Raw genomic sequence first — 26,739 nt, 5'->3', positions numbered from 1 at the left:
ATATGACATTTGACACTATTGTTTACTTCCTCCTAGAAATTCTCTTCCTTTTAGCTTCTATGATGTTGCTGTTGCTGTGGAATAGGTTTCTGGTGCTATTTTCTTTCTTTCACTCATACCATAAACATTGATATCCAGTATTCCATACTTGGTCCTTCTTTTGTAGTGCAACAAGGAATCATGGACATACAAAATGAACCAAAGTACATGTGCCTGTTGAAGACACTGATAATTGATTTTAGCCATTTCCTCTCATCCCTGATGTTATTCCTAGCATTCTCGAAAATGGTTCAGGAAACTACCAACCTATCAGAGTTCACATCTGAGAGGAAAATCTTGTTCCCATTCCTGTTTTATATATTCATCTCAGAGGAGTTCATCGGTAGTCCTGGTGCTTATTCATTAGTGTCTCTAGCACCCTGCACAGGGCCTGTAGAGCGTGGTTTGGGTTGGATAAATATTTGAAGAATAAATGATAAAATGTTTGATAAGCTAACAGTGTCTAAGTATGTTCTGACATATCTTGGGTGCTTGAATGCAATTAAAATTGAATTGTAGTGAACATAAAGAATATACAAAGTAGTGATGATGTTACAATAAGGTATGTGCATGTTGAGAAATTCTTTTTCTGAACAAAATACTTTCTCTACATGACTTTATAATTGTTTTCAAATAAGCAAAATTAAGATCTGTTTAGTAATAAGAAACAAACACCCAGGGGAGATGTGAAAGCTTGAAGGGAGAGTGGTAGGCTAGTCCAGTGGGATATTTTCCTCAAAGTTGTAAATTCCAATCCAATAGTTAGTGAGCATAAAGTATACTTTCTATTTATTCCTAGCCGGGGTTAAGTAATAACACATGCTTTTGCACAGTACTTTGTAAACTTGTGAAAGGGTTCTAAATCTTCGATAATCAGAGTTGCAGCCTTATGTTTTTTCTGAACATTAATCATGTAAATAAGTCACTGAAAAGCTTACTACAAAGATGTTCCCAATAAAACATGTTTAAAGGAGGAAAATAAAGTACTGTCAACTTGGAGCCTGATTTTTTTCTTTCCTCATTTTCTCATTTTTAGATTGGTCTATAAAGGATGATTATGATATAATATGGGGTATGATCCATTGAGGTCATATTGCCTTAATTGTATTTATTTTTGTTCCATCTCTACCATTTTCCCCCTGTTTTATGAAAGCACAATAGTACATAGCATGTCGTGTTAAATGTTGGATGTTACAATTGTATATTACCGAAGATGCTTAGCTCAAGTTGGGGGTGTGAAGCATACATTTTTCAAGGCATGTGATAATGTGGTTGTTCATTCTCAGGGTTTGAAGCCCAAAGGGTGAGCCACCAACTCATACTGCATTTATGCTGGTGTGCATTCAATTTCAGGGTGTAGCCAGAAAGTGGAAACACAGAGGTGGGGTAAAAGATCCCCAGGACAGGGGGGCCAACTTGTTTATGGTGTATTAATTTTCTAGTACAGGTGTTGGCCAACTTTTTCCTGCAAATCAATATTTCATGTTTGTAGGCCCTATGATTTCTGTTGTAATTACTCGACGTGGCTATTGTAGTGCAAAAGCAACCAGAGATAACACATGTTCCAATAACATCTTATAAAATTAAGGGACATCCTAGCTTTCTTCCAAGGGGTCACAGTTTGTAGATTCCTACTCCAGTGGTGTGGTTTTGATGTTCAATTAATTTTCTCAAGTCTATACATTATTTTTAATCACTTTATTTTATATCATTGGTGTGTGCCTGTGTATTTACCATTACTAAGTCATTAATTTTTATCTTTCTTATTTTTAACATGGACTGAACTTTAGTTTGCTCTGATGTAGGTGCATTCTTCTGGACACTTTCCACCTCATCTGAGGTTTGTTTCTCCTCCAATCAGAGCGTGGTTTATGAGCTGCCTAATGACATTAGAACTACATGCGGTCTATTGGAAGACCTGAGCCCCATTCTCCCATCTGAGATTTTGATAAATTTTCTATACTAAAGATCAGTCAAACTTGTTGGGAGTGTATTTTATTTCTGGACACATTCTCTCGAGCTTTAGTTTATTTTCCAGATCTTCATGGAGTGCTGGAAAATTATAAAGCCTGGAGTGTTAACTCCACCTGAAATTACCTATGCACTCCACTAGTTCACATGTCTCTAAATTTTGGGGGTAGAATGGGAAGAGAGGAGAGAGATGTTAGCAAGACTTTTCTGGATTTTTCTGACTCAAAGTATTAATTCAATATTGTTTCTGGCAAGTAAGAACAGGATTAGTAGACACTCAATTCCTTTTATTTCTATTTTTTTAGATTTCTCTTTTCAAAGTTTATGGCATAAGCTTAGAGCCTCTCCTTGTTTGGTAACTGATGGCATTTTTTCTTCTTCTTTTCACATTGCTTATGTGCCTATTTTGTTTATTTGAGAGCAGAGTAGTATGGTGGCTAAAGATTCTCTGGATTTAGACTGGTTGGGATCAAATCTCAGGTCTACCTGAGCTTCAGTTTCTACATCTGTAAATGGGGATGATAGTAGTATTAGTTTTCATAAAGATATACTATCAAGTGAGTTAACATGTATAATGTCCTTATAATAATATCAGGTACATATTTTTGATTTTTGTTTTCTCAAATACTGAGATAGGTGATTGTGCTAGTTGGTTTACTCTGCCGTATTGGCCTTCAGCTTGACTAGTTTTGAAGCTCTGTAGCTTTCTTTATTAGAAATTAAGTCTAAAAAGCTGATACCAAACTATCATAATCACTTATGGACAGAAGAAGCAGAAAGAAAAAAAGCATATATTTAATAGTTAAGTAAATTGGAAAGAGTTGACCTTACAACTGTTTATAAATGAGGTTGATTGATTTTCAGCTCTGTGTAGCCTTAATTTATTCTGGCCTGACTCATAAGTGACTTGACGTGTTTCAGTGCATACACTTTCTACTTTGTTTTGTCTGTCTGTCTCACATCAGTCTCTTCCGAATTCCCTCCCTTGACCTTGTCTTTTGGCCATAAATGCCTCTTCTCATCTCTTGCCACCTGGAATGATGTTGGTTCCAGTCTTTCCACTATTTTCCATGTAAGGGAAGTGTTTGTATTCCTGGCTCTAAATGGTGGCAGAGAGATTGGCCACTGCTTGCTATGTTTTCACCCATTGTGTTAGGTATAGACTGGGCCCTTCCTAGGGTGAAAGGATCCTATAAAAATCAGAGCTACAGGATTCTTAGAAATCTCTTGGTGTGTAAGGACTGGTGGAAAATTTTTAGCAGGTCACGCTAGACTTGAGATTTATAGATAGGTCCAGTGCTTTTTTTTTTTTTAAATAATAATAAAAATTTTTATTTTTTTATTTTAATTTTTATTTGCACATAGTTGACACACAGTGGATAGAATTATTTTTGCATAGATTCTTTACAAGGTCTTCTCTCAGTCTTCTTGTGGGAATTTGTATAATCTTGAAATTATACTGCAGCAAAATTGAAATGAAAAATCCTATTTTTTTTTTTACAATCAGCTTTTTTCAAAGGTTTTCAAAAATATACATTTGAGAAGAGTCAGTGCAAAAGTTCAAATCTGCCAGATACTCATACTGGCTATAGGTGAACTCAGTCTTCGATTTAGTTAAGCAATGCCCCTGGGCATGCTCTACATGCATTCTTTGATCTTCACTACCACCATCTCCACTGTGATCCAACAAATATACCTGCCTTTGTGAAGCTTACATTCTAACAGGAAACAGGAAAGAAAGAAAGAAAGAACAAAAAAAAGAGAGAGAGAGAGAGAGAGAGAGAGAAAGGGAAGAAGGAAGGAAGAAGTTTATTTTAATAAAAGGAGTATGGCTGAATGGGATGCACAGTTAAATTAATTTTTTGGTAAAATGAAGATCAAATAGAAACCCATTTTTGTCCCAGTCTTTGATGAAAATATATTTCAAAAGCATGCAGCTACTCTCCTACTGTAAGACTTAATAGATGGAGGCAGAGGCGAGATGAAAGAGAGAGACCAAGTTATGGAGCCAAGAGAGCCTTTATTGGAGTCTGCAATTCCCGGGTGAGGTTCCGTGACTCTGGAGTGGGGAGTCAGGGAAGTCGCGCCTGGTATGGGAGAGCAGGTGTTTTGTGGGTGCAAGAGTTCCAGGTTTGACCTCAGGTGGGCCGATAGCCAAGTAAGGGCATCTTTGGACCCTGGCAGGATACAATTAGCTGTTCACTTCGGTGGGGTTTGGGATGCTGGGAATTCCATGGTGAGACAGTCCAGATTGGAGAGTGGGGGTCGTTGGTCCCTGGCGGTGCCTGGAACTATTCTCTGACCCACAATAAAATGGCCGCTGGTGCTTTTCAAATGGCAGGGGTCATTCCAGGTTTGCAGGTGGGGGTTGTCAGTGCATGTAGCTCTCCACAGCAAAGTGGCTGCTCAGTCACCCTCCCCTGGCAACTCTTACACCTACCTTAATATTGAACATGCAAAGTTTAGCTTGACTCAGTGCTGATCCTGTGACTTAATCTGAAAATCAAAGAATATCTTTGATACCATTTTTGTCTTTGTTTTCTCCTAAAAATAGATATCTTTTTTTCATGAAAGAAAATGTGTTTCTTGAGTTCTGATTGAAGGTTTGATATTTTTCTTAAGAGAAAAATATCTTGTTTATATGTTGCTGCAGCATGAGGTGTGACCATAATATTTAGTCAGTCTGAGTCACGGTGGCTCATGAGGTCAGGAGCATTAAGTCAAGGCTTACTGTCTCCAAGTTTCTGTGTGTCCAGTCTCCATGAGACCTCAGTGATGAACCAATTTTTTGAAGTCATGTTTCTCTCCACTACATTCATATGAATATGTCAGAAATTGAAGAATATTAGCATACTTCTTTAAACAAATTAGGCAACATTTCAAGTATTCAGAGTTACTCTGAAAATAATATAACAGACTCTCAAGTTACTGCAATCCAGACTTCACACAGGATTTGAGAACTTTTACATCTTTACAAAAATTAAGTGTAAAGGGTAATGTGTCTGTCTCTCCTTAATACTCTTCCCTTCTCTCTCTCCTTAGAGGCCATTGTTCTCAAGATGGTGTAAGCATCACTCAGCTATTGTGTGCAGAAGTCACTCCAGTGGCTTAAAACAACAACCAGTTATTATTGTTCATGAGTCTACACGTCAGCTGGGTGGTTCTGCTGATATGAGATAGGCCAGGATGATCTTAGGGAGGCTTGCTCATGTGTTTATGGTTAACTGGCAGGTCAACAGGGATCCGGCTTGGGATGGTGTGGCCTGTATCATGTCTGGAGGTTAGCTGATTGTAGGCTGAAGTGATGGAATTGGCTGGCCACGGCTGTTTTTCATTTATTAGGCCTACTCAGGCTTATTCACAAGGTAGCAGAAGATTCTAAAAGGGAAAATAGAACGGACTTGTGTAGGGCCTCTGGTGAAACATTGCTTCCATTGCATTCTGTTGGCGAAAATGATGTCATAGAACACCAGCTTGAAGAGATGGGAAAATAGACTTTGCTTTTTGGTAGAAGTAGTGGTAAAAATTATAAGGGGGAACAGATTTCTAGGAGAGGAGGAAGATTGTGTCCCTTTCTGTGATCTGCTACATAGCATATATATTTTTTCCATGTATGTGTCTTACGTTTTTAGTAGATGTGTATATATTTGTAAGTAATATTTTGTATTATAAAAACTAGCAAATAAATATTCTATTCAATATATGACTTTGCACATTGCATTTTTAAAAAATTCACAATGAAGTTTTTGAAATTTACTGTTAAAATGAATTTAATACATATGATATCACAATTTATCTATACATTCTTTTGGTGATGGTGATTTAAATTATTTCCCATTGGGGTGCCTGGGTAGCTCAGTTGGTTAAGTAACCGAATTTGGCTCAGGTCATGATCTCGCAGTTTGGGAGTTTGTGAGCCCTGCATTGGGCTCTGTGCTGACAGCTCGCGGAGCCTGGAGCCTGCTTCAGATTCTGTGTCTCCCTCTCTCTCTGCCCCTCCCCTGCTTATGCTCTGTCTCTCAGTTTTTCAAAAATGAATAAATGTTAAAAAATTTAAAAAGTTATTATTTTTTATAATCACAAGCAAAGCTGCAATGAACATGCCTGTATGCAAATTTGTATGTATACATGAGAGTTTCTCCAGGTATGTGGTTTTTTTTTTAATGTTTATTTATTTTGAAAGAGAGAGTAGGCAGAGAGAAGGAGAGAGAATCCCAAGTAGGCTCCACACACAGCATGGAGCCTGACGCAGGCTTCAGTTTCAAGAGTGTAAGATCATGACCTGAGCTGAAATCAAGAGTTGGATGTTTAACAGACTGAGCCACCCAGGTTCCCCTCCACCTGTGTTTCTAAAAATGAACTGATTAGGTTGTACCACACATAACTTTTCAGCTTTATTGGATATTGCCATATGGTTCTCCGTCGTAGTTAGACCAATTTACACACTCCATCAGGGTGTATAAGTTTTATTTCTCCCTACATCCCTATGAGTTACACTTTCTGTTATCAGATTTATTTTTATTTTTTGTGGAGCCAGTTGAAGAGTGCTATCATTTTAATTGCATATCATTTAGTAAGATTGAACACATTCCATATGTACACTGGCCAGATAAATTTCCTTTTCTGTAAATTAATTGCCCATTCATATATTTCAACATTTAAATTTTATTTTAAATATTAAAAATGTTTCCATTGAATTGTTTTATTAGTGGCAGTTAAAATATATAAATACTGGAAACCTATCCTTTTTCAATTATATATATATCATCTTTTTGATAGTGACATATCTTTTAACTTGGTTTATCATGTTTTCTGCTATGTAGTTGCTTTTTAATATTAATATAATCAAACATTTCAGTATTTTGCTTTAAGGTTGTGCATTTCCTCTCCTTTTTAAATTTTAAGTTTTTATTTTAATGCCAATTAGTTGACAGTGTTAGATTAGTTTCAGGTGTACAATCTAGTAATTCAGCCCTTCCATACATCACCCCGTGCTCTTCACTACGTGTGTTCCTTAATCCCCATCACCTGTTTCACCCATCCTGCGACCCACTTAGCCCCTGATAACCATCACCTTGCTCTCTGTTATTAAGAGCCTGCTTCGGGGCGCCTGGGTGGCTCAGTCAGCTAAGCCTCCGGCTTCGGCTCAGGTCAGATCTCACGTTCGTGGGTTCGAGCCCCGCGTCAGGCTCTGTGCTGACAGCTAGCTCAGAGCCTGGAGCCTGCTTCCAGTTCTGTGTCTCCTTCTCTTTCTGCCCCTTCCCCTCTCATGCTCTGTCTCTCTCTGTATCAAAAATAAATAAAACATTAAAAAAACTTAAAAAAAGAGCCTGCTTCTTTTTGTCTTTCTTATTTTTTCCCTTTGCCCATTTGCTTTGTTTCTTAAATTCCTCATATGAGTGATATAGTAGTTGTTTTTCTCTGACTTATGTTGTTCAGCATTAGACTCTCTAGCTCTATTCATGTCCCTGCAAATGGCAAGATTTCATTCTTTTTTATGGCTGTGTAACATTCTATTGCATATATATATATATACCACCTCTTCCTTCTGCTTTGATCAATCACTGGACACTTGGGCTGTTTCCATGCCTTGACTATTGTAGATAATGTTACTGTAAACATAGGGGTGCATGTGTCCCTTTGAATTAGTGTTCTTATATTCTTTGGGTAAATATTCAGTAGTGCAATTACTGGATTGTAGGGTACTTCTATTTTTAACTTTTTGAGGAAACTCCATTATGTTTTCCAGAGTAGCTGTCTTTGCCAACACTTGTTTTCCTTGTGTTGTTGATTTTAAGCATTCTGACAGGTGTGAGGTGATAGCTCATTTTAGTTTTGATTTGCATTTCCCTAATGATAAATGATGATGAGCATCTTTTCATGTATCTGTTGGCCATCTATATGTCTTCTGTGGAGAAGTGTCTGTTCATGTCTTCTGCATATCTTTTAATTGGATTATTTGGTTTTTTGGGGGGGTGTTGGATTTTATAGGTTTTATTCATTTTCTTTTATTTATTTTTATTTATTTATTTACAGAGCATGTGAGCAAAGGAGAGGGGCAGAGAAAGAGAGAGAGAGAGAGAGAGAGAGAGAGAATCTCAAGCAGACTCCATGCTCAGCATGAAGCCCGATGTGAGCTCAGTTCCATGATCCTGGGATCATAACCTGAGCCAAAATCAAGACTTGGTTGCTTGACAAACTGAGCCACCCAGGCACCCCTGTAAGTTCTTTATATATTTTGGATACTGACACTTTATCAGATTTGTCATTCACAAATATCTTGTGCCATTCCATAGGTTGCCTTTTAATTTTGTTATGGTTGTCCATTTTTTGTCTTGTTGAGAAAACTTTCCCTACTATGATGTCACAGATATATTTTCTTATATTTTATTCTAAGGTTTGAAAGTTTTTCTTTTTGTGTATAGCCCCTTAATCTTTCTGGATACTTTGTGTATGATAGAAAAAGAGGCATTTAATTTTATCTTTTTCCAAATAGGAAGCCAATTGTTTTGGTACAAGTTATTAAATATAATCTTTTCTTATTCAATGATTTGTGATGCTAATGTGTCATATTCCAACTTCCCATGTAGACATGGATTTATCTCTAGGCCCTTTAATCCTATTTGATTGGTCCCATTTCCATCTCTGCACCATTGCTATACCCTTTTATTGACTGTAGCTTTGTAGTAAGTTTTATATCTGGTAGGGGCTCTCTTTGCTCTTGCTTTTTCCTATTAAATTTAAGAGCAGTTTGTCAATGTGAAGAGTGGAAAATTCCATGCAACAAGGAAAAGTAGAACAAGGTAAGGGGGATTGTGAGTGCAGGGGGAAACTGATGGTAGTAAGTAGGGTAATGGAGATAGGCCTCACTGAGAAGTAAGACTTGAGGGAAGACTTATAGGAAATAAAGAAATCAGGCAAAAGGTTTTCTGGAGAAGAGTCTTATGAACAGAAGGAACAGTCAGTGCCAAGGTTCTGAGCCCGATGTGAGTGAGGAAGAGCAAGGAGACCAGTGAAACTGAAGCAGAAGGAACATGGAGGTTAGCACAAGAGTTGAGGTCTCATGGGGACCATAAGTGCTCCTGGGGAGTGCTTATGAGGGGCACGCAAGCCACTTTCAGGATATTGGCTTTTGTTCTGTGTGAGATGGGAAGTCATTGCAGGGTTTTGAGTGGAGTTGTGGCATAGTCTGCCTTAAAATGTAAAAGATTCACTCTGGCTCCTGTGTTGAGGATTTAAAGTAGGGACTAAGTGCAGGAGCAGGAGTGCAGGAATGGGGCGATGGCAGGGATCCAGGGAGAGAGGCGGTGGCTGGGACCCAGCTGCCTGCAGTGTCGGCATAGGAAGGAGCTGGATTCTGGTTATATTTTCCAGGGAGGGCCAATAGAATTTCTTGGTGGATTGGGTGTTGGGGTGTGAAGAAAGAGAGGAGTCAGGATGACTCCCAGGGTTTTGTCATGGGCAACTGGAAGAAGGAGTTACTATTAACCGGTTAGGGTTGTAGAAGGAGCAATTTTAGTGAAAGATCAAAACTCAGTTTTGAGCATGCGGAGTTTGAGATGCCTGTTAGACACGTAAGAGGAGACGAGTCTGTAGTTTAGGGGAGAGGTTCAGGGTGGGGATATAGATTTGGGAGTCATCAGTATACGTCTGGTATTTAAAATGTGAAGACCAGATGGGATCATCCAGGATGGGAGTATAAAGAGTATAAAGACGGGACTCCAAAGACTAAGCTCCTGGCTAAGAAGTCAAAGAAAACATCACACAAGGGACCTTTTTGGAGTGATGGAAATGTTCCAAAATTGGATCATAGTAGTGTGGTTGTGTGACTTTAAATTTACTAAAAAAGAAAAAAAAATCATTGAATTAGACACTTAAAACACATGAAGTTTATGGTATATAAATTATGTCTCAACAGCCTTGGCTGTTAGAAAAATACATTTAAAAAAGGAGACAAATAGATGAGGAGGCGCCACTGAAGAATATTTGGGAAGTGGCCAGAGTTAAGGGAAAAAACAAGGAACCATGGAGTTCTGGCAAACAAGTCAGTATAATCTTCATTCTTTGTGTAATCCTTCTTTGTATCCTTTCTCTACTATATTTTTCCTAGCTAAAGTGGGTAAAAGAAATTAAACATTGTATAGCTTGCATTTGCTCAAACATGTACTTAATCCAGGTTGACATCCTTGTTCTGCCAGCCTTTCTTTGGAGCAAGTACCATGCAGAAATTCCCTCAGATTAAAAAAAGACAGATTACTATTGGAGGAATGGGGTACAGGGGGAAGGGTGACTTTACACTGAAGCATCATTGCTAAGATGATCTCTACTGGTAGAGAAGTAACCAGGTAGAGCGATCTGGGTCTGAGTCCAGAGCCCTGGGTGTCCCCTGTGGCGGTGGTGGGCCGCTTTGTAATTAGAGACGCAAAGTTTAAGACAGTTTAAATGGACATGACAGGAATGTAGCAAATTCCATGGCAATGACTTTTCCTGCTTTAATGTAGAGCCTAAGACATGTCAGGCTTTGTGACTTTGGGAACTGATGGGATAAGATAACTATCTTCTTTCTAATGTAAGGGCTCTGGTGGCATTATGCAAAGCAGCACAGGGTTTTTTAGTCACTGCTCCAGCGGAAGCCTCCACTTTAAAGGGTGTGGCATGTTGCAAGATGTATGAAGTCATTTCTTAGAAGTGTACTTTATAAGAGAGGATTAAAGCAAAGCAAATGCACTTCTCAGGGTCTGAATAACCTGCGAGTAAGCACAGATTTTAATTGTTCATTTCTCTCCATGCTGAGAAACTATGCAAAAATCTGAGGCCCAAATGGGGAAACTCAAAAGTGAACTCAGTATATTTGAGCATAAAATGTACCAGGTGAAGAAGCAACCATGTCACAGATGATAAAGTAGGAAGAGTTCATGCCAACCTTCTACATTTTCTGTTAGATAGCATGAGTATGTTTCTGGTGGAGGAAAAGGAAGGAGATCTAGAAAATAAAAGTCTAGAGCAGGACCTGGATGAAATACCTATATTTGACTAGATTGGAGTTTGGAGCATTTCACTTTCATTGCTATATTAGCATGAGAGATACTATTTATTTTGGCACATCTTATTCAAGAAGCTAAAAACTAATTATATGTGCATTATTTTGGTTAGAAAAAACATTTATTGCTTATTCTAATAAATAGCAGTTTATTAGAAATCACTACAAATCACAAAACCTTTTTTTCAATTAACATTTAAAAAAAAATTTATTTATTTTTGAGAGAAAGAGAGCGTGAGCAGGGGAGGGGCAGAGAGAGACACAGAATCCAAAGCAGGCTCCAGACTTTGAGCTGTTGGCAAAGAGCTTGATGCAAGGCTCGAACTCAGAAACCACAAGATCATGACTTGAGCCAAAGTTGGATGCTTAACTGACTGAGCTACCCAGGTGCCCAATTTTTTTTTAAGTTTATTTATCTATTTTGAGAGAGAGAGAAAGAGTGTGGGAGGGCCAGAGAGAGAGAGGGAGAGAGAGAGAATCCTAAACAGGCTCTACACTGTCAGCACAGAGCTTGATGTGGGCTTGAACCACAAGATTGTGACCTGAGCCAAAACCCAAGAGTCCGACGCTTAACTGGCTGAGCCACTCAAGGGTCCCCAAATCACAGAAACCTTTTAAAATTAATTGGAACATATTGCCATTTCATTTTTTAAAAATGTTTATTTATTTTTGAGAGAGACAGAGTATAAGCAGGGGAGGGACAGAGAGAGAGGGAGACATAGAATCTGAAAGAGGCTCCAGGCTCTGAGCTGTCAGCAAAGAACCCAATGTGGGGCTTGAACCCACGAACTGTGAGAACAGGACCTGCACTGAAGTTGGATGCTTATCTGACTGAGCCATCCAGGCGCCCACATATTGCCCTTTCATTTTCTCTGAGGAGAATCTGACAGAGGAGTAGGAGAGCTGGTCTACTGGGCTCTCACGCAGGGTCTGTCTGCATGGGCGTGGGCAGGAAGGAGAGGAGGATTTAAAATGCTTAAAGATGTTTATTTTTTAATTTTTTAAAATGTTTATTTATTTTTGAGTAAGAGAAACAGAGCAAGAGCAGGGGAAGGGCAGAGAGAGGGAGACACAGAATCCGAAGCAGGCTCCTGGCCCTGAGCTGTCAGCAGAGTCCAACGTGGGATTTGAACTCACGAATTGCAAGATCATGACCTGAGCCGAAGTCAGACACTTCACCAAATGAGCTACCCAGGCGCCCCATGAAGATGTTTCTAATAGAAGGTGGGAGTTGAAGAGAAGGGGTTCCATTTGAAGAGTGGTGATTTTTCCTATTCTTGCAGTCCTGGGAGTGGCAGCACAGGATCCATCCAGAGAAGTAACTGCTCTGTTTCCTAGCAGAATAGTCTTTCCGGGGGCACTCAACTGCTAAGTGAGTTTCTCCTCAACACCAAGCCTTAGGGACAGTAACACCCTCCGCCCCCCTTACAGGCTGCCTGACCAAGAGTGGGTTGTCTGAGACAGTCAGTGGGGTCAGGCAGCATGGAGTGGCCTGGTCGCTGGGGGCAGCCACTTCCTCATCCATCCATTTACACTGTTATTAAGTGTCATCTGTGCACCGAGAACAGTGTTAGAAGCTAAAATACAGCAACCAATCAGGTAGACCTGGATCCTGCCTCCATTACTTTAATAAACTTAGTTAGAACTTGTGTTGGGGCGCTGACGGTGCAGAGCCTGCTTGGGGTTCTCTCTCTCCCTCTCTCTCTGCCCCTTCCCTCCCTTTATCTCTCAAAATAAATAAATGAAGATAAACAAAAAGAACATGTGCTAAGTACTACAAAGGAAAGGCATAGGAGTCTGTGATAGAGCAAATGGGGTGAGGTGGCAGGACAGGAGCCTAGGGAATAGGGTGGCTCCATGTATAAAAGGGAAGAAGAAAGGCACAGCGAAGTGGCCTTGTGGCCAGGCAGTTATGGTGGCATTGCCCAATTTCCCAGGGGGAGGCCGCCCTGAGGGGGCAGGAGTCTAAGAGGAAGGGCCACTTGGAGAGTGGAAGCTTGCTTGGGTTCGCACTGGGTTAGCATCAGAAGGAGCATGGCATGGGGGTGGGCATGAGCTCTGCAAGACACAGCCTGTGTGTAAATGCACAGGGGAGGGGGGTTTTGCCATTCTTGCAGCCTTGGGGTGTTCCCACCCAACCCCCAGGGGGAAGGAAGGTTAGTTTTTTTTGTAAAGATTGCAACAATAGTTACTCACTTATTTGAAAACAAAAAATCCCCAAGCTCAAAAACAATATATAAATGTGCATAAAGCAAGAAATAATTAAGACTTTTTGAGAGCTCATTAATACTATTTTGAGGATTAACAGGTGTTAAGTCACTTAATCCTCATGATAATGCCACAGATACTACTTTCCCTTACCCCCAGTGCGGGCATCTGAGGCAAAGAGAGGGAAAGTAACTTGGCCAACAGAGTAAAAGTGGGATTTAGTACTGGAGCTCAAGCTGTGTTGCTGGTTACAGCAACACCGTATTCCCTGTCCTCTTGTCCATTCTTGTCTTCAAAGAGGAAATATGTTAAAAAATACATATTTCTGGGCTTTATCCCAGAGCTGCTGAATCTGGGTCCTTAGAGGTGGATTGCAGGAATCTGGAGGGTTTTTTTTTTTTCCCTTCTTCCACTCAGACTGTGTTCTCTCCCTCTTACTCCTCCAAAGGAGAAGAAAGAACGATCATCAGCGGCAATCAGCAGCTGTAAAAACAGCACTGAAAGCCAACTTCACGCTCAGGAGAGAACACTACAACTCCTCCTCGTGGTTTCGGGTACTCTACACGTTCAGAAAAACTTCTCTAGTAACCAACTATAGAAATGATCCCTGAAAGTATAGTCTTAGGAATATGGAGTTTTAACTTGATCCCTACTAGTTTTTTTCTGTGTATTCTACAGACCAGCATTGGGGGTTAGAGGACAGTAGGAACAGTTAGTTAAACACTTTTTCAGCTAGGGGAGTAAACCCTTATGATTTAGTAACTGGTTATTAAGAAAATTTAGCAGTCATCTGGAAGAAGCCTGTAGTAGGACACAGGTTATGTGTTTGTGTGTGTGTGTGTGTGTGTGTGTTGTATGTAACTACACACATACGTGTGTGTTTACATATACATGTGAACAGTATCCACAATCAGAAAACAGGTAAAGACATAAAGACCCTGAAGACAGAATAGACCTGAGATGCTACAGCGCTACCTGTGGCCAGAAAGCGGGGTGGTCAGAACTAAAATGTATACCATATTGGTAATTAGTTGAGATATTTATAGCTGCTTGTGTAATAAATTTAGGTTATTAGTTTGCCTAGAGTGTGATTTAAGAAAACAACATCGCTAAGTCATTTGTTTCTCCTAGAGTCACAACTGGATAACACCACTCAGGGATGGAAGAAATTCCTGATCTTTTCAGGGTCTGTAATAGGGCCTGGCCAAGAACAGCTACACCAGGACACTGGGCGGGCGCAGCTGTGACCCGCCCAGGGGGAGTCAGGGGGAGAATCAACTGTTACTTTGTTTCTGTTCCCTTTCAGTGGGTTCAGGATCTTCTACTCAATTTTACACATTAAAAAAAAAATCTGTGGGGCTCCTGGGTGGCTCAGTCGCGTAAGTATCTGGCTTTGGCTCAGGTCATGATCTCACGGCTTGTGGGTTCAAGCCCCACATCGGACTCTGTGCTGACAGCTCAGAGCCTGGAGCCTGCTTCGGATTCTGTGTCTCCCTCTCTCTCTGCCCCTCCCCAGCTCATGTTCTGTCTCTCTCTGTCTCAAAAATAAATAATTAAAAAGCTTAAAAAAAAATCTGTTTCAGTAATTCGCTTGAGGTGAGCTCCTGAGGCCAGGATTTGAAGTCCAGATAGAAATGAAGGGTGCCTGGGTGGCTCAGTCAGTTAAGCTTCCAACTTTAGTTCAGGTCATGATCTCATTGTTCATGAGTTCGAGCCCTATGTCAGGCTCTGTGCTGACAGCTCTGAGCCTGGAGCCTCCTTCAGCTTCTGTGTCTTCCTCTCTATGCCCCTCCCCTGCTCACACACACACTCTCTCTCAAAAAAATATATAAACATTAAAAAAAAAAGTCCAGATAGAAATGAGTCCCAGTGTCTCTCCCTGCACGACTCTGGGTAAACATAGGCACACTCAGATTCCTAGGTTATCAGTTTCTTTGACTCCTCATGAGTTAGCCAATTTATACTTATCATTAAAACAACCAAATTCTGGTTTCATGGCTCTGTGAAGTAATTTTTAAAAGCCAGGAGAAATGGACAATAACTTGAAATCATTTATTTAAGGAGAAGGAATTAAAAGTTAATGATCAAGAAAGACCCCAAAAGAACATCATCCATATTCATGATGGTTTTACTTTTCATTCCTCATTTAATTCTGCCTGGTTTTATTTTTGGAATATCTAAGATTTTCTTAAAATTTGAATTATTTAGGATTTTCTTAACATAGTCTTTTTTACTTTACTTTAATCTGACTGCTCCCTTCAACCTTCCTTCCCAACTTTAACTGTTATTTTTATTTATGCTTTTGGATTGCAAAACTCAGTGAGGACATTTTCTTCTTTACTGTTTATTTGGATCTTGTGCTGTGCTTCTATCTGTGTCTTATATTTTCTCTTATTTCTCATCATTTGTCTCAAACTCCATTCATACCTCAGGCCACTGAGCACTCTCCTTCATTCTTCTTCCTTTTTACCATTTGAGTTTTCACAGGAGATTCTGCCACCCACTCCACCCTCCCCTCATATGCTCAGCCCACTCTCCTTTTTTAAAGACTTACTTATTTTTGAAAGAGTGCAAGCAGGGAAGGGGAGAGAGGGCGGGAGGGGGACAGAAGATCCAAGGTGGGTTCTGCACTGACAGCAGTGAGCCCGATGTGGGGCTTGAACTCATGAACTATGAGATCATGACCTGAGCCTAAGTTGGACACTCAAGCCACTGAGCCACCCAGGCACCCCAGCTCCCTCTCCTTTCTAAGCTGAGATCCTATGACCTACTTTCTCCTCTCCTTTAATAAAACAAGTATCAGACACTAGAGTTTCCCTAAGATTACTGAGCACTTAGTTTGTTATGTACATTTTGCCGAAGGTCTCTGTTATCTCCAATTTATATGTGTTTAGTACCAGCTGTTTAATCAGTATCAAGCTCTGGAATGCCATCTCTTGGTTTCTCTCTGTTCGGCCTTTGAAGATCCCATAGAACATGTCTCAGGGTTCACATGTTCCTAGTTTAGAAGTGTTGGCATCTGACAGTGCCATCAGTGTTGTATGTGGACACTGGGTACTTCTGTGTGACCTGACAGTAGCGTTGCCTGTGGAGTGGACAGGTCGCTCTGCACCATCCCTGGTGGCTTCAGTGCTGCAAACGTTTTGTCCTTTCATTCCAGGAAGCTTGGTGAAGAATGATCCCTTCTCTGTTCACGATGCCAGATCTATTTCTGCTACGTGTCAGTGAGCTTGTTTTATAAACGTAAAAATAGCCTCTACCTTTTATTCTCATTCTTCTGTTACTGCAGCCCTCTCCTCTGTTGATTCTCTCTTCCTCTCTTAGCAAGTAAGTTACTGTATTTGCTGAAAGATGTAGAAGTCCCAGCATGGGGGGCGGGGGCAGTGGTGGCGTGTTGAGGAGGTGAAATTCTAAGTTGGAAACACAGCAGCAGAATGGAAGGACATGAGAACATGCTCTCTGTTAACTAAACACCAAAACTGTTTCAAGTTTTCAAAACTGATCAGATAGCCATACTTATTATTCATTATAATGACATGAATAATAGTAAAGCACCGTGTGCTTTACGTGTATTAAATCCTATATTTAATACATGTCCTTCATGTTTTATAACCTCCATTTTACAGGTGAGAAAACTGAGGCTAGAGAAGTTATATATCTTGTCCAAGGCCACACAGCCAATAAATGGCACAGCAGTTGTCAGACCGAGATGAGGATGGCACCCAAGCCCCTATTCTGTCACTTTGCTGCACTTGGATGTGGTCCGAGAGGTCCAATGGGAAGAACGGATTGCTATAAAATAGAGCATATACAATAAACACACAGAATCTGAGCAATCTGACACCTCGTACAATAAACGTAGATGGCGGCACACAAATGACTTTAATTAGGTTCACTCTTAGGCAGTCAAATCAATTTTTTGCTATTTCTTTTCTCATTTTGTTAGTTTTCAAATATCTTCAATCACTGTTAAGTGACTACTTTCCCTGATGCCTGGAGGGTCATTTCAAGGTCTTTTATGCAATATGCATGTGGTGACAAGTCAAAGGCTCTCTACATTTAGGGAGTTCTGGTGTTGCCAGGCAGTTCCCCATTCATTCTTTCCAAGATCACACTGTAAAAAATCATCATTCCAATCCAAAAGTCATGCGACTAGATTTGTATAGTGCATTGATTCAGATGCTGAGCTTTGACATTTTATAGGTCATTGCTTGCAATTCCTTTTCTGCCATTTATAGTTCTGGGACCTTAGCTGTCTATGTTCTAAACATTGTTTTCCCATCTGTAAAATGGGGATACCTTGAAGTGCTTAGTAGGGTTATTAGGAGTAAATGAGCTAAAGTTGAAAAGTACTTAGTACAATCCTTAATAACAGTAAGTACTCAATAAGTGTTAGCTATTAGCATTAAGGGTAAAATACTAATCATGCACTTTATTATACAGTGAAAGAAGATAAGAAATAGCTGAATGGATTCCCTGAACTGTGTGATATTAATTTAGATTTTTTAAAGGGACAATGTTATAGTCGATAAATTCTGTAATATAATAGAAGTATCTACTCTGAATGGATCCTTCTGAATTAAAACATTAAAAATTGGGGCAGCACCTGGGTGGCTCAGTTGGTTCAGTGTCCAACTTTAGCTCAGGTCATGAGCTTGAGCCCTGCATTGGGCTCTGTGCTGACAGTGCAGAGCCTGCTTGAGACTCTTTGTCTCCCTTTCTGCCCTCCCCCAAATAAATAAATAAACATTAAAGAGAGAGAGAAAGAGAGAAAGAGAGAGAGAGAGAGAGAGAGAGAGCGAGCGAGCATGAGCAGCGGTTGGGCAAAGAGAGAGGGAGACATAGAATCTGAAGCAGGCCCCAGGCCATGAGCTACCAGTACAGCCTGACGTGGGGCTCGAACTCATGAACTGTGAGATCATGACCTGAGCCAAAGTCAGATGCTTAATCAGCTGAGCCACCCAGGTGCCCCTATGTTTATTTATTTTTGAGGGAAAGGGGGAGAGCACATGTATGAGGGAGGGTCTGAAAGAGAGGGGGACAGAGGATCCAAAGTGGGCTCTGTGCTGACAGCATAAATCAATAGTTGAATGCTTAACCAACTGAGCCACCCAGGCGCCCCGATAAATGTTCATATTTTAAAATGAGTACTACAGTAATGTTAACAGCCCTGTCACCTCACCTGGTTACCTGGTTTTGTGAGTGAGTGAGTGTGGGAGGGGGGGGGCGTAAATGTGCTTACATAAGATCTGTTGTTTTAGCAACTTTGGAGTATACAGTATGTATTACCAACTACAGTAACCATGCTATGCCCTAGCTCCCCAGAACTTATAACTGAAGGCTTGTGTTCTTTTACCAACATTTCCCCATTTTCCCCTCTCTTCCAGCCCCCAGTAGCCACCATTCTAGTCTCTGTAACTATGAGTTCAACTTTTTTCTTTTTTTTTTTAGATTCCATGTATCAGTGAAATCATATAGTGTCTGTCTTTGTTTGGCTTATTTCACTTGGGATAATGCCCTTTAGGTTCATGTTGTAAAGGGCAGGATTCCCTACTTTCTTATGGATGAATAATATCCATTGTGTGTATGTACCACATTTTCTTTAGCCATCCATCCAAGGACATTCCAATTGTTTCCATGTCTTGCCTGTCGTGAGGAATGCTGCATTGAACTTGGGGTGCACATAGCGCTTTGAGATCCTGATTTCATTTGGATAAATAACCGGAAGTAGGGTTGCTGGATCATATGGCAGCTTTATTTTTATTTTTATTTTTATTTTTTGAGGAATCTTCATACTGTTTTCCACAGTGGCTACACCAATTTACATTCCCATCAACAGTGCAAGGCTTTTTTGTTTGTTTGTTTGTTTGGGGGTGTTTTTTTTTTGGGCAGAGGGGGGATGTTGACAAGTATTTTGATATGAATATAAGAAGATTTAAAACTCAAATGTTAAATCTGGTTGAGCACTGCTCTTTCTCCCCAGAGTTCAGGGTTAAAATGAAGGGAAACTTTATTCTCTCTTCTGGATGGTTGTTTTGGAAATGTCTTCAGGCTTGTTTCTATGTTTCAGAACCAGCCACAAAGTTTTTCTTTCCATACTCACAAACCAGCAGACGTCATCTCCAGCGTCATCGCTAAACAGGGACCTGGGGGACAATTTTGGTGAACAGCTAAACCCAAATTATGCATGAGAGACATGTGGAAACATACATGAAACTTTCAGGATGGTACAGGAGGAACTTAAAACACAAGACTTGGATGTCTGAAGCAGTCAGAAGGCTGTGCCTTATGCAACCTGCTGTTTTATTTACTTATTTTTTTTAAAGTTTATTTATTTTGAGACAGACAGAGAGAGAGAGAGAGAGAAAGAGAGCGAGCTGTCACTGCAGAGGCTGATGGGCTTTATCTCTATCTTGCTAACTATGAGATCATGACTTGGGCAGAAATTGAGTTGCACCCTTGACCAACTGAACCACCCAGGCACCCCAAGAAATCTCTGTTTTAAATTGCGCTGATTGAGTGGTTCCTGGCTGGCTAAGTCAGTGGAGCATGAGACTCTTGATCTTGGGGGTTGTGGGTTTGACCATGTTGGATGTAGAGGTTGCTTGAAAATAAAATTTTAAAAAATTGAATAAATAAATTACACTGATTGTTTTCAGTGTTCTTTTAATCACACCATCCCATCCCTTATGTCATCTCTAAGTTCTGCTAGTCTGCTATCTGAAAACCGTCACTGTAGGGATATTTGTGTCTGGTTAATGATCGTAAGGTCCTTGAAACTATCAGGAGGGGCTTATGATAAATTATTTTGAGATATTCATTCAGAATTCAATTGATTACCTTAAAGATTTTTTTTAAGGTAACATGGGAAAAAGTACCCTGTGAAGTGATGAATCACCCTTAAACTGTATAAGGGTCTTAGCCTTAAAGGAATGATTCAGCTTATTCTGAATGGCCTTATAAAGAGCACATCCAGCTAAGGGGAGAGTAAAGGTAGTGTGGCAGAGGGAGGGTCTTTCTTACCACCAGTGAGGTTTCAGGTGAGCAGTGGGCTTTCTTGGGAACTCCTGAGTTTCCAGTCACTGGGCATGCTCGGTGTGACCTGTGCATCGACTTGTCGTGGGTGTTGTAGAGAACCTTGATGATATCAGTCACATTTTTCTCTGTCTTACAAGCGTAGGGGAGGAGTTTTTCCAGAAACAAATGATTTGTGATTTCACAAGTGATTAGATGCAGACATGCATATGAGAATCCAGCATCTAGCTATCCCCCATGAAAGTGGGCATTACAGAAAGATTTGTAAAAATGTAAAATGAGGCCATTCTTGTAACTAATTTTTATTTTGCCAGATTGTTATTTTTCATGAAAATGTTATCTACATCAACATGTGCTGTATTTATTACTATTGTTTTCGGTGAGTTACCGTATAAATATTTTTAACACTCCTCAGTTTTAATCTCTAATAGAGTAGATACAAATAGTTATCATTCACATAAACATAAACTGAAGCCTCTTATTTATTATCTACTGCTCTATAACAAATATCACCAAAATTTAGTGGCTTCAAACAAGACGTTTATTCACTTGCATTTGTTTGTGTGGACTTCTGGGTCTCATCAGATTGCAGCCAAGATGTTGCCTACAGATGCTGTTATCTGGAAGGCTTAACTGGGCTGGGGAATCTGTCTCTACAAAGGCTCACTAGCTGTGGGCAGGAGGCCTCCGCACCTCGCCTTGCGTGTCCTCATAACATGACAACCAGCCTCTTCCCGAACGAGTGATCCGCGCGCGCGAGAATAAAATGGAAGCCATATCTTATGACCTTTTATGACCTACCCTCAGAAGTCACACCTCACCATTTTGCCATGTTCTATTCATTAGAAATGAGTCACCAAGTACAGCCCACACTCAAAGGAAGGGGAATTGGGCTCCAATGAAGAGATGAGTATCAGGGAATGTGCGAACATATTTTTAAAATGCAAAGTCCTGTTTAAGAGCCACTGGAATAGATGATCTTTCAAGGGTATTTTTAACCCTGAGTTTCCATGGGGAAGGGAAATGAGGTCAATGTTTAGGTCAGAATAAAGATCCAAGGGGCCCTCTTGAAAGGATTTCCCTCATTACCTACTTGGCAGATTTCCACAGATTCTTTGACACTAAGTTCAAAAATCACTTCCTTCAGAAAATGTCTAGTTCCCTTCCTCTCTACCGCCTTTGTTCCTACATATAGATCTGTGATTATGCTTCCATGCCGTATTGCAATTATTTTGTTTTTTATTCTCTCTTTTTATTAGACTGTGAGCTTTAGAGGTCAGGGATGTTATCTCTTTCTCTAGTACCTAGTACTGTGTCATACTTACCATCTTCTAGAGCTGCATTTAGTCTACATTCATTTATTCTTTCATATTGTTCCATCTTTAGTGTTGCACACTGTGTTAACATTGGGTAAGATGCTTTTCATAGTGTATTTTGATAGGAAGACAGACAATAAACAAACAAACAAAATAGGTAATTGCAGAAAGGGATCCATGCTGTGGAGAAGTAAACACAGACTGAGTTAGGTGTGTAGTGGTAAGTTCTGGGTATAGTGGCCTTAGGGCAGTCAGAAGAAATTAAATCCAAGGTGCCATGGACAAGTGAGAAACAGATCTGAAGTGAAGAATCTGTAGGGTCATTGTAGTCAGAAGTGCCACATGTGTCACTTGCCTGTGACCATATCTATAAACAGAGAGAGAGAAAAGTTGTTTGGGCAGAAACGTGAACAAAGGAGGCTGGGAATTACCCAGGGTCACACAGAATCCACAGTAAGTAATGGAGTTGGGCCTCAAACCCAGGCCATGGGTTCAGTACAGTTCCATGATAGCTGTTTCCAGTAAACTCCCGAACTTGAAGGGACATGAAGTGTGCCTATTATAAAGAACCAGAGAGCACAGGTCGTGGGTGTCACTGTGGTGCATGTGGGACACAGAAACACAAAGCAAGGAGTTGGTGAGTGTGGGAGCAGCAGAGCCTGTTCGGGCCTTTCGTGTTTGCACTTGTTCCTGGCTTCTTTGTTGTCCCATCCCTTCAGGCCCAGTGCCCTCATGCAGTTCCACGCCCCCCTCATCCAAACCTGCTCTCAGGGAAAATTCCCCAGTCCTGGAAACCTGCAGTTGGTGCATAATAAAGGTGTGGTCTAGCTGGTTTCCACATAGCAGAGGTGCTGCGTTCTGGGAATCTAGTTGGGGAAAGATTCCTATAGGTTTCTCTTGACCTTGCAAACATTTGCAAATTAAATCTTATTATCCTAAAAACAAGCAATAAGCAAACAAACAACAAAAGCCCCCACATCCTCAAATGTTGATGCCTCCACAAAGCCTTCTCTCCCCTTTATCAAATATTATGTAATTGTTTACAGATCTCTCTCTTTTGAGGGCAGGAATTGATCTTTATTTATTGTTAGTATATTTTAAATGGATAGATGCTCAATAAAGGAAAAAGGGGGAAAAAGACATAAAAAACTATGTACACTTGGGGACAAGGGGCTGGTTTTGCATGGGATATTGTCCCTTCCCCAGACCATATAAATGTACAGTAATAGGACGGTGGTTGAGTGTGTGATGACATGTCTTCCTTACAAACAATAATGCTTACATTATAATGTTAAGTAGAGACAGAGCTGACTGAATTTTTTTAAGTTTATTTATTTGTTGATAGAGTGTGTACACATGAGCAGGGGAGGGGCAGGCAGAGAGGGAGACAGAGGATCCCAAGCAGGCTCCATGCTGTCTGTAGCAGAGCCCTGAGCCTGATACGGGGTTTGACCTCACAAACTGTGAGCTCATGACCTGAGCCAAAATCAAGAGTTGGATGCTTAACTGACTGAGCCACACAGGTGTCCCAGAGCTGATTAAATTTAATAGAATGTGTAATCATGTATGGGAGAAAGAGCTGGAAGGAAATGAATCAAAACGTTTAAATGATGATCTCTGATTATAGCATTATCAGTGATTTTAATTTTTACCTGTCTAATTTTCTGTATCATTTGACATTTCTAAGATGAACATGTATTAATATATATCAGATAAGGAAATTTGGTTTTCCCCCCAAATATTTCTCTCAGAAAAGAGGGAGTTGCCTTACATTTTGGTCCTTCCAGAGTCTTTTGCATTATAGGATGCTCTCTCTGACTTTTTTTGACCCACAAAGTATTATTTGGAGAAAATACATTAGCTTGAAATGACATCAAGAAATCATGAACTTTTAGATGATTAAAGTAGTCTTTAGGTTAAAAAAAAAAGAGCAAAGAAATTTAATGAATTTATTCTTTGGAATAAATCCCTAAATGGCAAGCCTTAGGTGTCAACATAAACCAGCTTTCTGAAAATCCCTTACATAGCGATACTGTAAGTGATCCCCCTATGAAAATCATGACTCTACACTCACAGGAAGAATAAAACAAGTCATTGTCTTAGTGTTTTGTGAATGGGTACTTGTGTCTTGCATAAAAACTTCAGTGACAGCATATGGTTAAAAAAAATGAAAATTATGTGGAAGAGAGGATGATGTTTTCCATCTGAAAAACTGTCAGATGGCTCAAAAAATGTCTCTAGTAATATGGAGAGTGCTTGCCACTAGACACTTACAGCAACTATGAGTCAAATACCCTCACAGAATGCACAAGGAGAAGAAAATTATTTCTAAATTGAAGGTTATTTTATGTAATGTTATTTTAAAAATGTATACTTAATTAAATAACTAAATTAACATTGACATTAGACACATAAGTGTTTGATCAGTGTCCCTCCCTAAAGGTTTACATTCAAATTGGTGGAATAACATTTTTTTCCCTCTTTGGGAAAGTGGCCTTATGGTTAGGGTCACTTTCTATTCCTGCACACTTTTATAATAAGAGCAAAATCAAAAGTTCAAAGTTGTTATCCCTTCCAGGGACTCTTAAAATTTAATAGACATTTATGCTTTTATGTAAGTGATTAAACTTTAATGAGGAGATCCTAGGCACCAGCCAGTGGATGGGAGAAGTACTCAGGGAGGCAGCTAGGTCCCTGTGGCCTTGAAGGGCATCATTTTAAACAGGAATGAGGTTGCTTTGCAGGGGCGCTTCTCACCAGGGAAAACTTCTTGGAAGAGTGATTTTGAAGTTGAGACTACAAGTAGGTGGTAGACATGTTAGGAAGAAAAGAATGAAAAATCCCGAGTTAGCAATCTACTGCGGCTTTACAAACCACCCCAAAACCTAAGGGCTTCAGATGTCACTCGTTTATCTGTCACTGTTCTGTGGCCGGCAGTTTGGGCAGAGCTCGGCCAAGTCGCCTCATCTCACTCGGCATTTGTTTGCAGTTATTGGTGGGCCAGCTGGCCTTGCTCACACTTCGGAGCTTCAGTAAAGGATTCTGTAAGGGCGGGACTGCTGGGCCTCCACATCCCGTCTCTCTCATCCTCACAGATGGCCGCAGCGTCCAAGGGGGGAAAGCGGGAAGTGCAGGGCTTCTGGAAGCCAAGACTTGGACGTCACAGGATGTCACTTCTGCCACATTCTGTTGGTCAAAGCAAGTCACAAAGTCAGCCCAGACTCGAGGTAGTAGAGAAAGAGTTTCCACGCATTTATGGGAATTCTCGTAAAAGGTCGGTGGCCACATGTAACTTATGGCATGGCATTTCAGATGGGAAGGACAGCTTCTGGAAGGGAATAGAGACAAGAAAACGTAAACTCTGTAGTAGGAATTTTAGGGAGTTCACCTTGATTAAAATAGAGAAGGCCCATTGGTAAGCATCTGGAGTCACACCAGGAAGGCCGCTTGCGAGGCCTGAAGGCTGTCAGCTTTGACCCAGAACTTCGATGTGAGGGTTAGCAAACCTCAGTGCCTGTACCCTGGCCTCAAGGATTCGGTTTAATTCATTTTCATTATTGTTTTTACTTTTTAAAGATTTTTTGCTTTGAGACCTTAGAATATCCTGTGTCATTAAAATGCCATGTCCAGAAATGAACATTACCAAAGCCTTTGTGACTTTCAGAAGACAAGAGAACACAGACGATAAAGTACAGTGGTTAAGCACCTGAGCTCTGGAGCCAGATGGACTTTGGCTTAAATCCTGTTGCCACCACTTGGAAGCTGTGTGACTTCTGATTAGGCACTTAACTTCTTCGGGCCTCAGTTTCCTCCAGTATCATATGGGACTTGCAGGATGACTGTGAGGATTAGATGATACGCTCACGGATTTACCCTAGGGTCTTAAGTATTAAATACATAATGTCAATTAATGTCCGCTGTAATTATAGCCTTTGGATTTCAATTCTTCATCTGTGAAATGAGGTGCTACTGCTGAAATGCGAGGGCCTCATTTTAAAAATAGATTATTTTTAAAATTGAGCATCAGGAAATTTGCAAATTAAAGGGCTATTCCCCTTCCCAAGGATAGAGCTCTGTCTTAAAATTTGCATCCAAAGAAGATATTTTTCTATTCTTTTAAAGTATTTTTTTAATGTTTATTATCTTTGAGAGAAAGAGAGGGGCAGAGTGAGGGAGACAGAATTCCAAGCAGGCTCCGTGCTGTCAGTGCAGAACATAATGTGGGTCTTGAACTCATGAACTGGGAGATCATAACCTGAGCTTGAAACCAAGAGTTGGACACAACTGATTGAGCCACACAAGTGCCCCAAGTAGGTCTTTTTCAAAGCTAAATGCTTCTCTTCACTGAAAGAAAACACCCTTGGCAAACATATCTTACAAGCAGCCAATGCTTTGAGGAATAATGCATTTTCTCTCTGTGTGAATGTACTACTTTAAGATAAATCAGGATGCCAGAGACTGTTCACTTTTAAACACATATTTTTTGCCTATTTAACACATATTGTAAATCTCCTGCCGGTTATAGATCCTATGCTAGGTATTGGAGACATAATGATGAGTGAAATCAACATCAGTGCTCTCAACAGCTGCTTTTAATAAGGCCTGAGTAAAAATAGCCATATTTTTCCCCCAGGAAATGTAGACAAATAGGTTGCCTAATTTTTTTGCTTTTAATCTTGGGCCATTGTTCTTATTAATTTAATAGAAATAATTTCATCTGTTTTGAAAAAAATTATTTTGATAGATAACTCTAGAGCCAATCCTAAGTCAGATGGTCCATCTGTCTGGCAAGTAGAGTGAAAACCACATTGGCTAATAGTGTAGGGCTTCTCTGAGCCCCTCATCCAGAGAAAGAGTGGTTTTCCCAAGGCTGGTTGGACCCCTCATAGAACAACATTAAGTAAGGGAGGTTTGAAAACAGAAATATTTTTAACATGTATTTATTTTTGAGAGACAGAGAGAAACAGAGCACGAGCAGGGGAAGGGAAGAGGGAGAGGGAGACACAATCTGAAGCCGGCTCCAAGCTCTGAACTGTCAGCACAGAGCCCAATGCAGTACTCAAACTCATGAACCTTGAGATCATGACCTGAGCCAAAGTCAGACACTTAAGCGACTGAGCCAGACTGAGC

The 26,739-nt window shown here is 40.3% G+C and overlaps 1 long non-coding RNA gene and 1 other non-coding gene across 4 annotated transcripts in view; one reads left to right on the top strand and one right to left on the bottom strand.

Annotated features, from left to right (window-relative positions):
• Positions 1–26,739, top strand: part of LOC115288137 — a 294,944-nt gene that overhangs the window by 20,487 nt on the left and 247,718 nt on the right. The window lies entirely within an intron of this gene.
• On the bottom strand, positions 13,667–13,881 carry LOC115288724. Its single transcript, XR_003907141.1, has one exon. It is a non-coding gene; the product is annotated as a small nucleolar RNA U3 (small nucleolar RNA).

Source organism: Suricata suricatta, chromosome 3, assembly GCF_006229205.1.
Source record: "Suricata suricatta isolate VVHF042 chromosome 3, meerkat_22Aug2017_6uvM2_HiC, whole genome shotgun sequence".
Taxonomy (NCBI): domain Eukaryota; kingdom Metazoa; phylum Chordata; class Mammalia; order Carnivora; family Herpestidae; genus Suricata; species Suricata suricatta.
The sequence above is the reverse complement of the archived record's forward strand: the minus strand, read 5'-3'. Positions and strand labels throughout refer to the sequence as shown.